This window comes from Oncorhynchus mykiss, chromosome 25 (genome assembly GCF_057628025.1).
Source record: "Oncorhynchus mykiss isolate SJ-2025 chromosome 25, ASM5762802v1, whole genome shotgun sequence".
In the NCBI taxonomy this organism is placed as follows: Eukaryota; Metazoa; Chordata; class Actinopteri; order Salmoniformes; family Salmonidae; genus Oncorhynchus; species Oncorhynchus mykiss.
Window position 1 is genome coordinate 41,815,191 of NC_143046.1, and position 21,242 is coordinate 41,836,432.

Sequence of the window (21,242 nt, forward strand, 5' to 3'; positions counted from 1 at the left end):
TTGCTCTCACAGGAATATATAATAATAATTACATCAAGAAATATGCAGTCCACAAAGAAACAGAACTGATCATTTAAGATAATAATTGCATAAACAAGGGAGTATAAACCAACCAGTAATAAACCAACCTTAAATGTTCCATTAACTCAGGTGATCTTAAATTCACCGATGTGAAAAATAACACTTTTAGACACTATAGTGGATGTTTAGAAATGTTATTTCTGGCCAAGGCAGGATTCGAACAGGGTCTTTTGGGGCCACTCTTGCCCTTTCTCAAACAGGAAAAAACAACAGTTTCACTGTTTTTCATAATGAACAATGATTAATAAACATTTATATTATGAAGAAGAAACAACGTTTTATTTCCTCTTTTTTCTTCTCCCCATTCTTCCTCCCTTAACATACTATTGTTCGCCAGCTTTGGATAAGTGGCGTTTGCCTAAAAGTGTCTGTTAAATAGCATATTTTCTTATTATATTATAATCCATTTTCAGACTAAAGGTCGCCTATAAAATAATGCATATAATAGTAATAAAAACTGCACTTTGTTAAATATTATTTAAAAAAAGGTAGTCTGTGAAACATTGTGGAAAAACCTGGATCACTTCAAATTTAAGAGAACCGTTTTAGGGAAATTGCACTATACACCACCTGAAAACACATACATTTCAATGTAATTATTATTAATTATTTGTTCAAATATGACATTGTCCTTATTTAACAATGCTTACCTTTGGATCCTATAAAAGCCATTGAAGTGTACACTGAGTGTACAAAACATTATGAACACCTGCTCTTTCCATGACAGACTGACCAGTTGAGTCCATGTGAAAGCTATGATCCCTTATTGATGCCACTTCAATCGGTGAAGATGAAGGGGAGGAGACAGGTTAAAGAAGGATTTTTAAGCCTTGAGATAATTGAGACATGGGTTGTGTATGTGGGTGAATGGGCAACACAAACAATTTAATTGCCTGGTAGTACGTGCCAGGTGCACCGTTTTTTTGTCAAGAATTGCAACCCTGCTGGGGTTTTCAGCTTAACTGTTAAGTATCAAGTGTATCAAGAATGCTCCACCAATGTGAAGCATTGGAGTCGTCATGGGCCAGCATCCTTGTGGAACGCTTTCGACACCTTGTAGAGTCCATACCCAAACGAATTGAGGCTTTTCTGATGGCAAAGAGTGAAGGTGTTCTTTATGTTTTGTACACTCAGTGTATATCTAAAGTAATTTATGTAATATTGTTGAAATGAGTAAAAATACTATTTGAATTTTCATTCTAATATGGCATTGCTGTTATGAAATTCCTTTTTACTTCTCAACCACTTGGTAAAGCTCTGTAATTTCCTAAATAATCAAACTGGGAAAAGAAACAAATGGAAGTTCTTATTTGACTTGTAAGTAGTATGATTTTAAGGGTGGGGTGTCTGCATGTTTTTTCAAGAAAAAGGGTTATTTGCTCAATGGCAAGCACGTACAAAAAGGGAAGCGATAAACACATCGTTGGAAAGCAGTTACAGACACTTTTTTTCCAGTGCATGACACAAGTTACACGAAGTCGACACTAGGTGGGGGTGTATTGCCATGAATAGCAGAAATGTGTTAAATTCAGGCTTTAAAACAATTACAGTCTATCTGTAATAATCTAGAAAAGAATCATGGAACGGAGGAGGGCTCGTGTAGAAGGGCCAGCCAACTGATATGTTTGAAAGCCTTAAAAAAAGGATCCCCTTAGATTTGAGATATAGTTGAGTGCTGTAACTACATCGGCTCCCATATGGTCTAGCGGTTAGGATTCCTGGTTTTCACCCAGGCGTCCCGGGTTCGACTCCCGGTATGGGAATGCAATGTTTTAATATTGTCGCGAACTTGCAATTGTTTCGCAGCACCGATGTGCTAATAGCCTTTCTGATGAAGTCTGAAATGTATCTTACTGTTCAACTGGACAACCCATAGAAACCTATACACACGGTCAAATTTATAACATAAAGTACATTTCTAAAATAGGCAATGTACCAAAACTGCGATCCCTTAAGTGGGCGGGTTTGAAAGTGTAGCCAGGACTGTTTATACCACACCGGACAGTGTGCATTTGGTTTCAATGTATCAACGTGATCCACATCCTTGAAGTTGTATATTCAATGCATTTTTTGTTCGTGATTGTAAATCTAGTTGGTGTTAAAACAATCTGCTAAAGATAATGATTAAGATTGCATTCCAGTTAAAAGTCCGATACGTAGTTTATTCTAGCCTATCCCAGTAAATTTCTCAGTATGAGTAACCAACATTTCATTTCAACCGAATCCCTAATGCTGGCCAATCATTTCTTAGGGAAAATGTGACTGCTAGGAATTCCCCACGCATCGGTTTTCGGTAAGAAAAAATGAACAGTGTAACCTTATGTCAGCCACGCGAACGTAGTGAAAGTAGAGTTGGCATATTTACTGTACTGATAATGTCGGGCTTCATCTCACAAATGGGATTATTTTTTGGGGATAATAACAAGATGCTGATAAGTGCCTACTGAAGATATTATGCTACTGGACGATTTTGATGAAGACATTGTCATTTTAAATGTCTGACACTATAAAATAAGGATTTAAGGTGAGTCTTTTCAATTCGAATTGCTAATGATGTACTTCTAATTTGTTTTTGTTTTTTACGTTGTCTTGACTATTAGTCTGGAATGTGTATGAAACAGTTGTGTTACCCCCGCGCAAGCAGTCCTTTTCATATCGTAGAATGCTCTCCCATTCAATAAATGTATGGATTGGGTGCATTTGATATTTTTCTTTCATTCATTTCTATATAGCCTACATACTGCATTTAATTTATGTAACTCCACTTGTAAATCCACAAAAAATAAAAATAGAAGTTATTTGCTGTACTGCATCTATTCACCTTGTAGACTAGAACAAATATGGACTACTTTCATTTCTTAAATTCAAAAGAGTTCTATACACAATGTTCTGCCACTGACCCACATTACTGAACATTTGACATGAAAAATCACAGAGATGTATGACCCACTGCTCTGGTTTATTAACCCTCCTATTGAGAAGCCGTGTCATTGTGTGATACACCCTTAGAAAAAAAGGTGCTATATAGAACCTAAATGGGTTCTTTGGCTGTCCCCATAGAAGAACCCTTTGAAGAACCCTTTTTGGTTCCAGGTAGAACCATTTTGGGTGCCATGTGAACCCTTTCCACAGAGGGTCCTACCTTTCCAAAAAAGGGTACTCCCTGGAACCAAAAAGGGTTCTTCTATGGGGACAGCCAAATAAGCATTTTGGAAAAGTTTTTTTCTAAGAGTGTACCATGCCTTCCATGTGACAGGGGTGCTGTGTGATAAATGTGAGAGGCTGTTGTGTGCTGCTGACAGAGCTAGCCTGTCTGCAGTGTCTCTAGGTTCCAGTTGCCATTTGTGCTTCATGTGAGTGTGAGGGATCAATTATACAGCCCTGAAAGCAATAGATTGTTAATGTTTTATCTGTTAAGTAAAGAGGAGTTCAACTGCACCCTACTGTTGCAGCCTCCACAGGTATTAGATGTCACATTAATAAGCATACCCAATATCTCTTCAGTCTCTGAATATACTATTGGAGAATATTCTGTATCATTGCACCAGTGCTTGTATTTCCCTCTGATTTGTAGAAATGACAAATGGTACCATTACCAATGTTCTGCTGCTCTATCATGAAGTTGGCCATTTAGTTCACGAGGTTGAGAAAGACCATCCGCTCTTTATTGGGCACTTGTATGAACCATGTCTACTCATCATGTTCATCTAACATGTTCATCAGTTAAGATATTCTTATTTTCATGTAATTAACTACTTCCAACTGCCGGAAAAATGTGATGGCTTGGATCTACACTAAACTGTGTTTTCTCAAATGACCTGATCTCCTCAACCCATCTGTGGTCAATATAAACGTTTGCCAGATGTTTACATTTTTGGTTTAAGATGCTGGCCTAGTGGGACTTTGCGAGCTGAGAAATCTCCGTGCCTACTGTTGTCCGGAGAAAAGTAGGGGCGAGACAGGGGAATACTTGTGCTCTCCTTATTTGGAGGGTTAAGGGGATGTTTGCGCGACTCAGCTCAGCCCGTCAGCAACAGAGATCAGCTGGTCCTGCTGACCCCCACTCCTCCTCCACTGTCCACCCACCCCCACCTCTCCCCCCGCAACACAGCCCGCCTATCCCAGAAGCCCAGTAGATAATTGGAAATCTCAGTCTTCTGAAACCAATTATCCCCTAACAAGAGCCTCTAAATATACCCGTCTGCAGTGTAGTGGTCTCTTGCATATGTTTCAAGCCCCAGACTCCATGCATAGTTTTAAAAAAATCCCATGGTGCCTGCCTCACTGCACACTTCCCACCCTCTTTCCCTCCTTCCCTCTCTCTCTTGGTCTCGACAGTCATGTGCATTAATGACCCTGCCTTCTCCGCCTTTGAACTTTGTTGCTGGAGGGATTTCTCCCTCACAAAGGGACTTTGAGGTAGTAACCTCCCTTTCATGAGACAGGGCCTGGATTAACATGATGGAGGATGAGAACAGGCCAGGCATCAGGTTTCAGTTAATAGTCAGTTTATGCACACTGACTGGGAACACTAGCCTATGCCTATCTGGGGCTAGTGACATGCCTGGTCCTTATCGCGTGACCGTGATGTCACCATCAGCAGGGCACAGCAGCCAGAGCAGCTGAGGATTGTGACTGGGTGACGAAGACTGCAGACAATGGGAGAGCTGTTCTCATTTGTGCTTCATAATATTGAGGGATGCTATCAATGTCCTGGCCTCAGTCTTGAGTCTTTTCTAACTGGCCAAGAGCTGCCCTAATGAGCTCTTGGATCTGTCCTTGGCTCTTTGTGTACCTCCGACCAAATCTTCGGCTACCCAAGAGGAAACACAGGTGAAAAAAAGCAGGAGAGTGGGCATCTTGGTGAGTCTAAGGTGATGTGAAAATCAGCCAACACTTCCCTCCATGCTATTGGCCATTGTACAGTCACTTGATAATAAAATTGATGACCTCTGATTGTGGATTTGCTGTCAACGGGACTCTCATAACTACAATACTCTCTGTTTTTCTGAAACATGGCTTTCGGACAAGATACCCCCCATGGCTACCCAACGCAATGGATTCTCCATTCACCAAGCGGACAGGACATTGGATTCAGGGAAAACCAGAGGGAAAGGGCTATGTTTCTGCATCAACAGCAAATTCTGTGCAGTGGAAGTCTCGACCTATTGTTCACCCGTCTTGGAATACCATATGGTCAAATGCAGACCCTTCTACCTCCCAAGAGAGTTTTAATCTGTTATTGTGACTGCTCCACCTCAGCACAACAACAACAACAAGCTGACAATTGACAAATGGTACAAGGCTATAAACAAGCAGGAAATCATGCACGTAGATATTACTTTTCTTATTGCCGGTGACTAAAATTCAGCGCCATTAAAACACGTGATGCCAAACTTCTAGCAACACGTCTCCTTTGTCACTAGGGCCAATAAAGTCCTAAACCACTGTTACTCAACCCACGAGCAAGCATACAAGCCCCCCCCCACTTCCCCCCTTCGGCAAGTCAGATCATGATTCCATACTCATGCTTCCTGTTTACAAACAGAATCTCATACAGGAAGTACCCGTGACAAACTGCATAGAAAAATGGTCTACCGTATCAGAGGCTATGCTGCTGGACTGCTTTGCTAGTGCTGACTGGAATATGTTCTAGGACTCTGCCGATAACATTGACGAGCTAACCACCTCCGCAACCAGCTTCATCAGGAAATGCATCGCCGACATCATCCCCACGGTGAAGGTTCGCTGCTTCCCCAATCAAAAGCCCTGTATTAACACAGAGGTCTGTGCTAAGCTAAAGGACAGAGCTACCACTTACAGGGCTATCACAGCCAACCCTGAGGCTATGGCTGAGGTCAAGAAGACGTACATGAAGTCCTGCTACGACCTCCACAAAGCCATCAAACAGGCAAACAACAATATCGTAACGAGGTGCAATCCTATTATACTGGCTCTGACACTCAGTGCATGTAGCAGGGGCTACAGTACATTATGGACTATAAAGGAAGCTGAGATCTGTCCAAAAATGCCTCTCTACCAGACAAACCAGTTGCCTTTTATGCACGTTTTGACAAAAACAACACAGAGCCCTGCATTAGGGCCCCTGTAGATCCTGAGGACTGGGTGATCTCTCTCTCCAAGGCTGACGTGAGTAATGTCTTTAAATGGGTCAACCATAAGATGGTTTCCAGGGCATGTCTTCAGGGCATGTGCAGACCAGCTGCCAGGCATCTTCACTGACATTTTCAACCTCTCATTGTCCAAGTCTGTAATCCCCACATGTTTCAAGCTAACTAGCATCATTCCTGTTCCCAAAAACTCTAAGGCATCCTGTCACATTGACTACCGCCCTGTAACATTCACATTTGTAATAATGAAGTGCTTTTAAAGGCTGGTCATGGCACACATCAACTCTATCATCCCATGTACACTGGACCCACTCCAATTTTCAAACCGCCCCAACAGATCCACAGACGACGCAATCTCAATTGCACTCCACACTGCCCACTCCCACCTAGAAAAGAGGAAGAGCTATGTGAGGATGCCGTTCATCAACTACAGCTCAGCGTTCAACACCATCGTGCTCTCCAAGCTCGTCACCAAGCCCTGGGATTGAACACCTCTCTGCAACTGGATCTTGGACTTCCTGATGGGCCGACCCCAGGTGGTAAGAGTAGGGCACAACACTTCCGCCATGCTGACCCTCAACATGGGAGCCCCCCAGGAATGTGTGCTTAGCCCCCTCCTGTACTCCCTGTTCACTCACAACTGTGTGGCCACGCACGACTACAACTCCATCATCAAGTTTGTTGATGACACCATGGTGGTAGGCCTGATCACCTACGGCGATGAGACAGCCTCATCAAACTACACCTACATTATATTGAAACTAATTTCACATATAATAATATATATATAGCCTAAAGACGAGATTACATTTACAATAGTCTGATGGGTGACAATATTATCAATCGTCGAATAGAGAATGTTGTGACTGATGACCTGTGCAGCGTGCATTGACAGCGTGCATTGACAGCGTGCATTGTCAAAGAGGAAAGGAGCTTATCAAATAGCACTTCTTCCATATCATCCTACAGAAGTCCATGCAGATGTTTTGATTGCTATACCCTATCAGAAAGAGCAGATTCCGATGTTTCTAATGAACCTATTTTTGCCAAACAACTGTACAAATTGTGAGGATGTCTCTGTTTCAAAATATTACTTTTTCCTAGAATAACCGTGGCTCCATGCATTCCTCATATGAGTAGGCTACCGGTGACAATCAGCGATAGCCATTTAGGATATTCAAATATATTCTTACTGAAAAACATGTGTCTTGACTGTGGCAGGGCCTGGGATGAACTAAACAAACAAGTTGATTTAATTGGCATGGCACAGCTATAGCCATGTCTACCAAGCACAGATAAACACAACTGAAAACATGCTATTCTGTTCTTTTGAAGTTAATGAACATGTATCATGTTTATTTATGACCTTCCTGAATGAAATATTAATGGATTTATTTGTGATTGTATATATTAACACTAGAAAGGCAGGGAGCATAATAATGTTTCAAAACAAACTGAAATGTTACATTTTTTATTCATTTTTAAAGTCATGTCCCCCTCGTCCTTAACTTTTTCTAAACACATCTATACAACACACTGTTTAAGTTAGAATCTTAATATCACAAACAAAACTGGAGTTTTAACCATTTTTAGAAGCGTATGTTATTTAAAAAAAAAAAAAAAAATCCCCTGGCCTGCTCCACTCCTATGATAGTTGAATGTCTCATGCCCAGTTGATGATCAACCGATAATTGCCCTGAAACTGAACCTAAACTATACCTTAACTAATTTCAAACATATAACAACAGATTAAATAAATGAAGTATGATGGGGGAGAAAAGGGGAGAATGGGTGAGTTGATCAGTGAGGGATTCGTAATTATGTAATCACCAATAGTGAATGAAGAATAGGGAGGGCCATTCTATTGTATTGATCCATTCTAATTCTAATCTTAAATTGGTATGTACCCTGTATCAGTCCACCGAATCAAAGCAGTTTTATTAGTCTACTTGGAGTAGGCTACACAGTGAGAACGTGCATCATTTACAATGGTAAGACCAAGACAAATGGATGGCGGGGAAGAAATGGACCGTATCTGATGATGATAATTCTGATTCATGCTGAACGGCTTTTCATATCTGGGAAAGGATCCATATCGGGCAGCAGGTGAGCGAGTGTTGGATAATGTTTTTGATCAGGAGGCACGGCTGTACTAGGTGAAAGGAGGAACTTGCCGCTGGCCTGTTGCTGTGTTCTACAACATGCTTGACTTGGCTGCTATCAACAAACACATGTTGTTCAAGCAGTGCATGAACAACACCCATGAGCGGGAGAGACGTCACCATGAGTCTGGCACACAGGCTACGTGAGAGACATATGAGGGCCAAGGCAGCAGCAAAGATTCCAAAGAGCCATTGCGCGAGCCAAATTGCACACAGCTCCTGGCGAGGAGAAGCTGCAAGTTGATCAGATTCACTCGAAAACAGAACCTGGACACTTGCTTCCACTGCAAGCGACTTGTGTGGGGGAAGTGTAGCAATCAAGTGAAAGTGACAAAGATTTGTGGTGACTGTTCGGACAAGGGATAACAACAGCTAAATGAGATCCAACTGCACACAATACTTTAAGCACAAGCAAGGCCACAAATAATGTGTCCAATAACTGACAATAATATGCTATTTTTGACCACAGTTACAGTATATCGACACATTAATTATAATGCCAATATTATTTTTGTGCTGATTTTCTCTATTCACAAGCACGCTTGGCACCTATACTGATATTTAGGCTACTAGTATTTTCAGATATTGTCTTAGTTGACAGCGCATGTCTTGTGGTTTGGGTATTTTCATTTGTTTTGTCAGTAGAAAAATAAGCTTTTACTTTGTTTCAATGCACAAGCTTTCTGCTTCATAGTTGTTACAAAGGCACTCCACAAATGAAATAGATTTTATACTTGGAAAGCAATGGCTTTTTTTCTGGCCACTCTTCCGTAAAGCCCAGCTCTGCGGAGTGTACGGTTTAAAGTGGTCCTATGGACAGATACTTCAATCGCCGCTGTGGAGCGTTGCAGCTTCTTCAGGGTTATATTTTGTCTCTCTGATTAATGCCCTCCTTTCCTGGTCCGTGGGTTTTGGTGGGCGCCCCTCTCTTGGCAGGTTTGTTGTGGTGCAATATTCTTTCAATTTTTTATTAATGGTGTTCCTCTGGATGTTCAAAGTTTCTGATACTTTTTTATAACCCAACCCTGATCTGTACTTCTCCACAACTTTGTCCCTGACCTGTTTGAGGAGCTCCTTGGTCTTCATGGTGCCGCTTGCTTGGTGGTGCCCCTTGCTTTGTGGTGTTGCAAACTCTGGGGCCTTTCAGAACAGGTGTTTATATACTGAGATCATGTGACACTTAGATTGCACACAGGTGGACTTTATTTAACTAATTATGTGACTTCTGAAGGTAATTGGTTGCACCAGATCTAATTTAGGGGCTTCATAGCAAAGGGGGTGAATACATATGCCTGCACCACTTTCCCGTTTTTCTTTTTTAGATTTTTTTGAAACAATTAATTTTTTAAATTTCACTTCACCAATTTGGACCAATTTTTGAATGTCCATTACATGAAATCCAAATAAAAATACATTTAATGTACTCCTGGGTGGCGCAGTGGTCTAAGGCAGTGCATCACAGCGCTAGCTATGCCACCAGAGACTCTGGGTTTGAGCCCAGGCTCAAAAGGGGGTCCTATGAGTCCAGGCTTATTTTCTAGTTAAATGTATTTATTAGACAGGTGGCTATTGGTAGGCCTGGCTATTCTACTGTTAAATATGCATAAGGTCATTTCGACCATAATGGCTCTTTGAGGATGAAATTCTCAGAATTCTTTTGTCTTTTATGATATTTCTCAGAAAGTACTACTAGAATGTAAAATACTCGTATTTAGGAAACGTCAGAGACAGGTGGGTTCAATGTTTTTATTGAAATTAAGTTATTGAAATTACAATATTGAAAATGGTCAGATTGACCATTTTTGGCAGTTCTAGTGTTAACAGAATGTCTGACTCATATTTTTCACTTTTAAATGTATGCCAAACAAAAAACAATGATTGCAAAGTTAAACAAACAATACAACTCTATGTACAAGGATGATTTTGAACAATTTCCACTGAAAATTTGACCGTGGTCACCGATATAACTGTTTTGGGGCACACATTTTCTCCTCTCCTCAGCTCCTGACCGCCATAGAAATGGAATGAATAGACCGGGCATCCCCATTCAAGTCAATGATGTCATAATGGGTGGACTGGCTGTCATTGCGAGTGTACCCATAGGAGCAAAGCAAGAAGTTAAAGCACCACAGGAAATGTACCCATCAGTATGTGCTGTGATTTGTTAACTGACATTACAAAAAATTCCATTTAATTTGAATGAATATTCTACAGTTCAGCAAAGAGCAACAGAGTTTCATCACGTTGTTAAGAGTCCAAGGTACGGAAGAAACTCACTCAACCATACAAATGCCCCGTCTTCAGTCAGCTGTTCGTCCCACACAAAAACAGTTATGACGGTTATTTTATTTTCATGATGGTCTTCATCCATAATCGTCCGTGATATGCTAATTGTGCCTGCCCTAAAGATATTTCATGGTGGCTCCCCCTATTTTTTGTCGGAAGACAGTAGGGAACTTGCTCTGTAAAGTTCCTTAGTTCACTGTGAGTTTGTTTCAACAACCGAGGCTCTGTCACCTGAGTTTCACGTCCTCTGATATATCCGTTCGATCACTAGCAGCGCTACGGCCAAGCGGCCGACGTGACGTCAAAGAGAAAGGGGAGCCAGGGGAAATTCCACCTGTAACCCCATCCCGCCTGCATGCTGCCTCTCACAATGTGAAGCATGTGACTCCAGTCCAAACTATACACATGGACTCCATGTCTCCATACGTACTTACTGTCATTTGTAATGTCATCAAGTTAACCTCGGTTTTAATGTCTTGTAAACTACATAACTTATCTTGTTTTCCCCCGAGAACTTAAGAGGTCATAGATTTTAGACTCTGTGTTCCCTTTTCTCCAGAGGCAGCCTTGAACAACTGAAAACAAGCTCCAAAGCAACAATGCAATGTCTCAGTTAGGTTTAACTAACAATATATTGTTTTTCTTCCCATGACCCATATAGGCTATTACTCAGTTATTACGCTGTTGCAATGGTATGGTGGCAAAAGATGACCAACCACTAGAGATTGACAATCAGGCTGGACTGACCCAGAGGTTTTGTTGCCATCTCGTTTTTTACGTGGGCAAAATCACCGGGGAAGCCAGAAAAAGGCACATTACATCCTATGTCTTTTGATAATTGCATTGTTTGCTCTATAACCTGTAAGTTTGTATGCCGTGACACGATATATAGACCTAAGGCTGATACAATAAGAAGACAGTGACAGAATAAATTCAACCACACCTTTGTTTCATCACAAAACCGGAGAGCAACATCTGTCCAGTGAAGCCCACAAAACAAATTGCATGTAACAAACCGTTACATGACCTAGAGCATGGTCAGGCAAGTTAATATGTTTCTGACATTTTCAGACGACAAAACAACTCTTGATTTAGATCCACGGAGAGTTACCACAAGTCGCAAAGAAAACAGGCGATGCCTCCACTATTCCAGCACCATTTCAACATGATCTAATCACTTATGCTTACTGTTATACAGTGACAACTATAAGATACCAACAATTATTTAGTCCAAGCTAAGCTAAATATGTGGCTGTCGATCGTGCTGATTTATGTGTGTATGTACAGTTGAAGTCGGAAGTTTACATACACCTTAGCCAAATACATTTAAACTCAGTTTTTCACAATTCCTGACATTTAATCCTAGTAAAAATCCCTGTCTTAGGTCAGCTAGGATCACAACTTTATTTTAAGAATGTGAAATGTCAGAATAATAGTAGAGAGAATTATTTATTTAAGCTTTGATATCTTTCATCACATTCCCAGTGGGTCAGAAGTTTACATACACTCAATTAGTATTTGGTAGCATTGCCTTTTAATTGTTTAACTTGGGTCAAACATTTTGGGTAGCCTTCCACAAGCTTCCCACAATACGTTCTTAAACCATTTTGCTACAACTTTGGAAGTATGCTTGGGGTCATTGTCTATTTGGAAGACCCATTTGCGACCAAGCTTTAACATCCTGACTGATGTCTTAAAATGTTGCTTCAATATATCCACATAATTTTTCTTTCTCATGCTGCCATCTGTGAAGTGCAGGAGTAACTCCTGCAGCAAAGCACTCCTACAACATGATGCTGCCATCCCCGTGCTTCACGGTTGGGAGTGTGTTCTTCGGCTTGCAAGCCCCCCCCCCCCCCCCCTTTGTCCTCCAAACATAATAATGGTCATTATGGCCAAAAAGTTATATTGTTGTTTCATCAGACCAGAGGACATTTTTCCAGAAAGTACGATCTTTGTCCCCATGTACAGTTGCAAACCGTAGTCTGGCTTTTTTATGGCTGTTTTGGAGAACTGGCTTCTTCCTTGCTGAGTGGCCTTTCAGGTTATGTCGATATAGGACTCGTTTTACTGTGGATATAAATACTTTGTACTTGTTTCCTCCAGCATCTTCACATGGTCGTTTGCTGTTGTTCTGGGATTGATTTACACTTTTCGCACCAAAGTACGTTCATCGCTAGGAAACAGAACGGGTTTCCTTCCTAAGAGATATGACGGCTGTGTGGTCCCATGGTGTTTATACTTGCGTACTATTGTTTGTACAGATGAACGTGGTACCTTCAGGAGTTTGGAAATTGCTCCCAAGGATGAACCAAACTTGTGGAGGTCTTGGCTGATTTCTTTTGATTTTCCCATGATGTCAAGCAAAGAGGCACTGTGTTTGAAGGTAGGCCTTGAAATACATCCACAAGTACACCTCCAATTGACTCAAATTATGTCAATTAGCCCATCAGAAGCTTCTAAAGCCATGACATAATTTTCTGGAATTTTCCAAGCTGTTTAAAGGCACAGTTATCTTAGTGTATGTAAACTTCTGACCCACTGGAATTGTGATACAAGTGAAATAACTGAAATAATCTGTCTGTAAACAATTGTTGGAAAAATGACTTGTGTCATGCACAAAGTAGATGTCCTAACCGACTTGCCAAAACTATAGTTTGTTAACAAGAAATTTGTGGAGTGGTTGAAAAATGAGTTTTATTGACTCCAACCTAAGTGTATGTAAACTTCAGACTTCACCTGTGTGTGCGTGCGTGTCAGTAGAAACGCCAATGCCATCTTCCTCTTTCATGTTGCCTAAATGGTCTATGACTCTGTCATACAGTACATGCATTTAGTTTTTGTTGTCCTATGCTACCTGGCCAAGACGTTTGCTTGCTAGCTTAATTTCCTTTCATGGGCAACGACGCGCCAGGCCAGCTACTTAACGTTAGCCTAATGTTACTACATCTGTTGAATTTCCATCCTCTCAGGCCATGGGCACAATATATGAATTTATGGTTCGATCAGAATAGCCATTATAATCATTGGCCAATACGGAGAATTAAGTAAAACCACAAATCCATATCCCTATCTCCATCAATGGATAATTTAGGAAAGGGCCACTGGAGGACAACAACACAACGAGATGCAACAATTCAAGTTTTCTGTCAATGACGTTTGGCTTGTAATCAATGTGATTGATGTGAAGCCAAATCCAAACTGACTTCCCTTTACACTTTTTTTTGTTGCGCCAGGGCCATTCACAGCTGAGCTCACTCAGTTTAGCTCAACGCTGATTGGCTATTATTGTATTTTAAAAATTATCAAGGGAGGCCAAATGCTCGCTGGCTACCCTTGCATTCAGTGCTACAGGTGGCAACAATCTCATGCGCTTTTTGACCAGACAGCATAGATGGGCGCTGTTTCGTTCGCTTGGATGCTTTCTCCGGTGAGATACATTCAGCCTCTTGTGAATTGAAGGACATTTATGAAACACATAAAGATGAAAGATACAAAATAAAAATACAATTTGAGGAAACCTGGCTTCCCTTGGCATCCATGAATACACGCCACTGTTTTACACTATTTGATTCGTGCAAATTCAAGGTAGAACCACTCAGCCCGTTACTTTTTTGTTGATACTGATGTGATCAACGCATAGGTAGCTTGGGTATTTTTAGTCAATGTAGCAGGCACAGTGTGTATCCGATGCTTGATTAGATTGGGGGGTTGCTGGGTTGGTGGTTTGACTACTAGGGTGATCCTCAAGCAACAGCCAGCTAAACTAACCAAATTAATAGCAGTGGCGGCTCCTCAGAGGAGGAAGGGGAGGATCATCCTCCTCTGGGAATTTCATAAAAATAAAAATATATATATTTTTTTAATATTTATTTTTAGATACAACTATACTAAGTATATTCACGTCACCAATAATTGATTAAAACACTATTTTGCAATGAAGGTCTACAGTAGCCTCAACATCACTCTGTAGGGTAGCAGCATGGTTTAGCTGGAGGACAGCTAGTTTCTGTCCTCTGAGTACATTGCCTTCAATACAAAACCAAGGAGGCTCATGGTTCTCACCCCCTTCCATAGACTTACACAGTAATTATGACAACTTTCGGAGGACATCCTCCAACCTATCAGTGCTCTTGCAGCATGAGCTTACATATTGTACACACAATCAAAGGATCAGAGAATGAATCTCGTACTGAAAGCATAAGCTACAGATAGATAGCACTGCAGTGCATAAAATGGGGTGAGGATTTGACTCAAGAGAGAGAAAGACAATAGTTGAACAATTTTGAACAAATTAATTTATTTAAAAAATTAAGGAGAAGCAAGTTGGAGAGAGCTAGCTGTAGTTTTTGTAGTTTTTTACCATTTTCATTTTGACTTAGCTAGCAAAATCAACTAGCTAGTTTAGCCTACTCAAACACCCAGCTCAAACAGAAAGAGATGCTATGTTAGCTAGCTGGCGATGAATATCCAACACTGGAACACTTCCAAGTCAAGGTAAGCTTTTCATTGAACTCATTTATTGCCACCGGGGCCCGCCAGTGTAACTGCTAAACTGCTTGCTGACTGTACTGCATGATTGTAGCGGGTTTACCTATGCGTTAGTTCTAGTAGCTATGTTGACTTTGACGTTAGCTAATATGATGACAACGATGTAGGCTGTGTGTAGCAGTTATGATATGAAGGTTTGGCTTGGAAAGTTTTTTTCGCCTGGTCACTGTCACAGACAGCTGATGTGTTGTGCGCTCAAGTCCACAAGCAAAGGGAAAAGGTGAGAGGAGGAGAGCGCGTAGATGCAAGAAGGAATTATAACTATAATAATCAAAGTGATCATGCTGTTTGTATGTGGCTGCTTTGAAAGTGAACTGTATGTGCGTGTGATCAGTAGTCTATTCATTCCGCCGATTCTGTTGAAAAACTTTCTTAAAAGGAAGAAAACGGAACAGACTAATGATTACACCCTAGATCAGATAGGTGCAGACAAGAGTGTGCAAGGCAGTATTGAATGTGTCACTGTCTGTCACCTTGATTACTCAAATTTCTCTCAACCTGTGCAACTACATTGTAAACTGCCATCCATGAGCTAGGTTGTAGCAACCTCATGATGGGTATAGGGAAAAATGTTGTGTCATGTAGTAGCATAAACCTATCAATATTACATTTAGCTGGGTAATGGAATATAAATGACAGTCATCCAATATGCTGTAGAAATAAGGCCATGCTCACAAAAAAATGGAATTGTCCTCCCTCATCTTAAACGGCACTGACCATAGCAGCCTGTCGCCCTCTCTTTGCCTACACTATCATTTGAATTGGTGCTTTGTGTTGGGATGTATGCTGGTCAGAGGAGTGCTAATATGTCTGTCATGAAAGCTTGACATGCAGAGTATTATCAGTGTGTGTCTGTGACCGTGTGTATGATGAGCTGCCTCCCAGGAGAGAGAATAAACTTGCCTCACTCAGCTGATCCACAGCGTCAACAAGTTAATGTGTAAAATGTAATGGCATCTTAAATAGAGAGCTTACAGCATCTGTTAGCCAGTTAGCAGCTCATCACCGACACTGAGAAGCATTTACAGTATGTAGCCTGTGTCTGTCACCACATCATATAGGCTAATGTGAATTCTAGAGTCACAGACTGTCCCTCCTTCGGGCCTGATATTTGAATGATTTAATATCAACACTCTACTATTGGGTATTCATTCAACAGTACGCTTTCAAAGACTGTGGGCATCATATACTCTGAATGTGAAACAAAAATGCTTAGTTCTCTTAACAGCAAAGCCCCTGTATATACGAGAAGAAACTTGAGTCTTCCCAGCTGTCAATCACTATGCCCTTGGTATACACTGAGTATACCAAACATTAGGAACCCCTTCCTAATATTGAGTTGCACCTCCCCTCAGAACAGGACTCCATGTTGACTCCAATGCTTCCCACAGTTGTGTCAAGTTGGCTGGATGTCCTTTGGGTGGTGGACCGCTCTTGATACACACAGAAAACTGTTGAGTATGAAAAATCCAACAGCATTGCAGGTCTTGACACATTCAAACTGGAGCGCCTGGCACCTACTACCCCGTTCAAAGGCACTTAAATATTTCAGTCAGTCAGTTCACCCTCTGAATGGCACACATACACAATCCATGTCTCAATTGTCTCAAGACTTAAAAATCCTTCTTCAACCTGTTCTCACCCCTTCATCTACACTGATTGAAGTGGGTTTAATAAGTGCCATCGATACGGGGATCATAGCTTTCACCTGGATTTGCCTGGTTAGTCATGGAAAGAGCAGGTGTTCTTAATTGTAGTATACTCCGTGTAGATTACATTAGACAAGCGGTTAAACATGAGAAAGTCAGGCAGTTAGCCTCAGTGGAGACAGCTCTAGTGTTTGTCCCGACTACAGGTAGCGGATTCTGTTGACAGAGGTGTGATGCGGACTGTCTGGAATGTTGGCCTTGCTATGTGTGTTTAATGTTTAATGTGATACCTTAACGGTAATGTGTCTGGTCCTTCCTGTAAAAATGCATTTAACTCCTTCCGCTCTGCTCTTATGTACTCCAAATATGCACAGCTATGAACAGAAGATTTATGTTTGTTGTCCACTTTATTTGTGTACGGCTGTAGTACCGCACAAAATAACATGTAAACATCGCCAGGAAGTCCCAGGACTTGTTACATGTTATCACATGAGCGGAATATTCTGATGTCGCAATAACCTGGATAAATAGAGCTCAATTCCCGTACTGGTCTATGAGAGAGTGAGTGACTCAGCTGTAGGCTATGTGGATTTAATGCATTACCATTCAGCTAAATGCCTACACCCCTCTCTTTGTTAGTTCTGTGTGGCTGGAGTCATTGCAATCATCCACAGTCACTGCTGTGAGTCAGCGTTGACCATTCCCAGTCCTGGTTGGTCACAGTGTGAGGATGTTCGTAGCAATGACCAAAGGTGAATAATCTTTTTGACAATTTGTTATCTTCCAATTAGCTGAAGGTTGAAAGAGTTAGTGGACGAGAATTGATTGTCTCCTAAGGGTGATTGGCCTCAAACAAACTGTCTGGTGTTCGTATGAAAATATTCCAACAGCGCGTCACAGACTTTTGCTTTTTATCACCCATTGTTCGAAGCAAGTCTGGCCCAGGGTAACATTAACAACTTTTTCTCATGGTCATTTACAAGTGTGTTGTGGTGTTTACAGCACTTGTACCTCTTTGTCCATGTCAGTTGGGCTCATTGGAATGCATCCCTGCCTGTTCCTCCTTCACCACCTTAACCGGTTTGCCCCGTGAGGGCTGCTATCTTGGCCCTGTTAGCCTTGGCTGAGGACATTCCTTGGTTATGTCCCAAATGGCACCTTATTCCCTGTTTAGTGGACTACTTTTGACCAGGGCCCAAAGAGGACACACCCCTCCAACTCTGAGTCACTCATGGAACGGCCATCAGCTGACCTCGGAGCTGCACAAACAGCACTGCCTGTCCTTCACAAGGCTCCACATCTCAGGCCTTCAAGGTTTATTTCCAGTCTTCAACCAGGCCCTGAACTCAGATTTATACTCTTCATAGTACTGAGCTGAGATGAGAAGTACTGTGTTCTACTGGCCTTGGTACACATCCACCATAGCTGCTGGAACTGCTGGAAAGGACTGACCAATGTAAAAAAGAAAATGTCAGAGCCAGGGTGTACCACATATAGCTGTGTCGGCTGACGTTATTGGGTAGTGAGTGCCTATATGTGCAAGGCATTTGCCCATGTCTAGATAAGTTATGTCAGCTGATTAATGTTCAAGTGGACAAAACAAGGTCGAAAATGCACTAGACCTAGCTCTACGAAAACAGACTCAGTTTAATCTTTGACCCACATTTGTTGTGATTCAGTTCTTTATTTCTCTGCCTCTCTTTGAATTATTTTGCTTGAAAGAGAGGGAAACAACTTGAAACAAACAGATCTTCAGGCAAAGTGTTGCTGTGTCTGCTTTTTAACAGGACATGGCTGCAGAAAATGTGGCCTTTTTGTGGCTATTCTCTGTTTTAGTTGGACTCTGATATGCAACAGCAGCAATATATGACTCTTAGCCATTTTGATTTTTTAGCCTACAAAGGAAAAATGTGTCTCTTCACTTAGTCAGCGAGGTCACATGGTTGCGTTCTGTTCACACAAAGGCTGCAGCTCTCTCTTACCCTCCACACTCTCCTTTTTGTGTCTTGGCTTGATTGCCGTTTCAGCTTACTTTTACCCCAATGAGCTCGTTTTGGATTTTGAAACTTTTTGTTCCATTTGTAGCTTTTCCCTCCCTATAGCCTTTTCTGTGCGTCACCTTTCCCCTGTGACCTTGCTGTATACATATGTTTCACGGCCTAGCCTTCATTATATGATTGTGCTCATTTAGCTACCGTGCTTCATATAAAATATGGCACACATATGACATTTCACAAGCTAATAACGAAACACACACCAAGAGGCTTGATGTAGTGGCGTCCATATCTAGCTTAAATACTTTTGTTTTTCTCCTCGGTGAAAGTACAGCCAGACCCAAGATTCGGTGCAAGTAATATCGGCCTACAGCTGAACTGAGGAAAATAGCCACCAGAGACAGAGACCGAGTGACAGTCCTCTGACACGAAGAGATGGAATGGAATAGTTTCTGAGACTATCATCGAGCTATCATCGTGTTCCCTCTGCAGATGAAGGGGACTACAGTGGGGACTGCAATGGTGGATAATGTAGTCTTTGGCATGGGTGCTGGCAGAAAGTGGAAAAAAATGTGCATTAATGAGACTGCGGTAGAGAATAATGGAGTGCTGCTATCTGTGCCAACCATGAGCTCAGTGTCTATTGAACCTTCCCTCTCATCTGTTTTCTTTTCTCTCCTTTTAACATACATTTTTTGTCAGCGAAGTCAATTATCCCACCACCCGTTGCTAGTGTGTTGCTTTGTTTATGCAAATGACTTCAATTAACAGCCAATTAAAAAGTCAAGGTAATTGTCTACTATCTGAACTGGCATCTTTGTTGGGGGGGAAGTTGGAGGGAATGGATTACTGGGACTTCTCACAGAAGTACTATAGATATCAATCCAAGCTGTAGTATCACACCCAGATACTACCAAGACTTAAGTTTGCTTGTACACTGTAACCTATATGTCGATTCATATTTGGTAAGACAATGCAACTTTCTCAATGAGAGACCTTAACCCCATGTTCTCTTAGTCTTTGACAGGACTGGGACTAGCCTCAGGGAAAGCCACGTTGCCATCAAAAAATCCTAATTGAAACGCACCACCAGACACTATTCACAGATTAATGAAAATAATCAGCACATCTACACTATTTACTGCAAAATTATTAAAGCAACTTTCCACCAGGAACCAGCCATGGTCCTGAGATCAATTAGTGTTGACACAAAGATAATTGTTTATCTTCAGGGTTTAGATAATGATCTCTTGTTCATGTGTGTGTGGTGTATGTTGCTGTGTTTGCATCTCTCACCATCTAACAACCCTGGGTTTTTTTAAACCTTGGAGTCACAGTCTTAATAGATGCGAGACCAGAGCACAATGCTCTCAGATTGGGGTTTGTTAAGCAGAGTGAAACAGGGGAAACCAAGAGCTGACTCAGACGAGGAGACTGGGATGAAGTAACCAAGGTATTTATTGAAACACAGGGGGAGATGTAGTGCAGGTCAGGGGAAGCGCGGGCGGGTCGCTGGAAACCAGGTGCGGAGGCTGAGGTTGGAGCGAGAGGGGTTAAGACAGGGTAGTGTGGGGAATCCAGGACAGAGTAGCAGGATGACGAGACGTGGGACTGGAGACAGGGACCAGAGTCAGAGCGGGCAGAACTGTAGCGGAGAGAAAAACAGGCAAGGAAAACAGGCACAACAGGATCTGAATAGTAACAAATGACTAGAAACGTAGACTGACTGAGCAGAGAATACGATCTGGCAGCATGGAAGTGGCAGGGCTGAGTATTTGTAGAGGTCTTGATTATGGAACAGGTTGCAGCTGGTGGGGATCTGCTCTGACTCCAGCGCACCTGTCTCTGCCCACACAATCACCCACACACAGAGAGAGAGAGGGAGAGAGTTCTGGGGGAGTGGCGGCAGGTCAAGGAGACAGGGGTTAGTGAAAAAAAAAAAGAAGTTAGTGAAAAGTTGACCACATCAAATGCAGCTCCTCTTAATGGAAAGATTGGAGCTGAGATGTCTCACACACACACACACACACACACACACACACACACACACACACACACACACACACACACACACACACACACACACACACACACACACACACACACACATCACAGAACTACTCAACTTCCTGTTTGTCAGTCTGATTAAATAAAGATGCTTGTCAAGCTATCTCAAGGCCCATACATCAGAGCACAGCGCAGGATGAGTTGGGGCATGGTGTGTGTGTGTCTGTATTTGTGTGTACGCGAGTACGGCCACTCATATGCATTAGCATTATATCATCCAGGTGGGTACAAGGGGGGAGGAGGGGGTCTATAGACCCACTTGTGCTGAGGCATTAGCTAAGACCAGTGGCCTGCCTCTGATGTCTAATTGTGGTCAGGTGA

The 21,242-nt window shown here is 41.8% G+C and overlaps 1 protein-coding gene and 1 non-coding gene across 4 annotated transcripts in view; both read left to right on the plus strand.

Annotated features, from left to right (window-relative positions):
- Positions 1 to 1,745: 1,745 nt before the first annotated feature.
- Positions 1,746 to 21,242, plus strand: part of LOC110505187 (ETS-related transcription factor Elf-1) — an 82,020-nt gene continuing 62,523 nt past the window's right edge. The window contains exon 1 of one of the 3 annotated variants that reach the window (XM_036969628.2): positions 1,746 to 2,605. The gene's annotated coding sequence lies outside the window, so the exon portion shown is untranslated. The remainder of the gene's footprint in view (positions 2,606 to 21,242) is intronic. The other 2 variants (XM_090219941.1, XM_090219940.1) reach the window with 2 other exon arrangements.
- On the plus strand, positions 1,773 to 1,844 carry trnae-uuc (transfer RNA glutamic acid (anticodon UUC)). The gene has a single exon. It is a non-coding gene; the product is annotated as a tRNA-Glu (tRNA).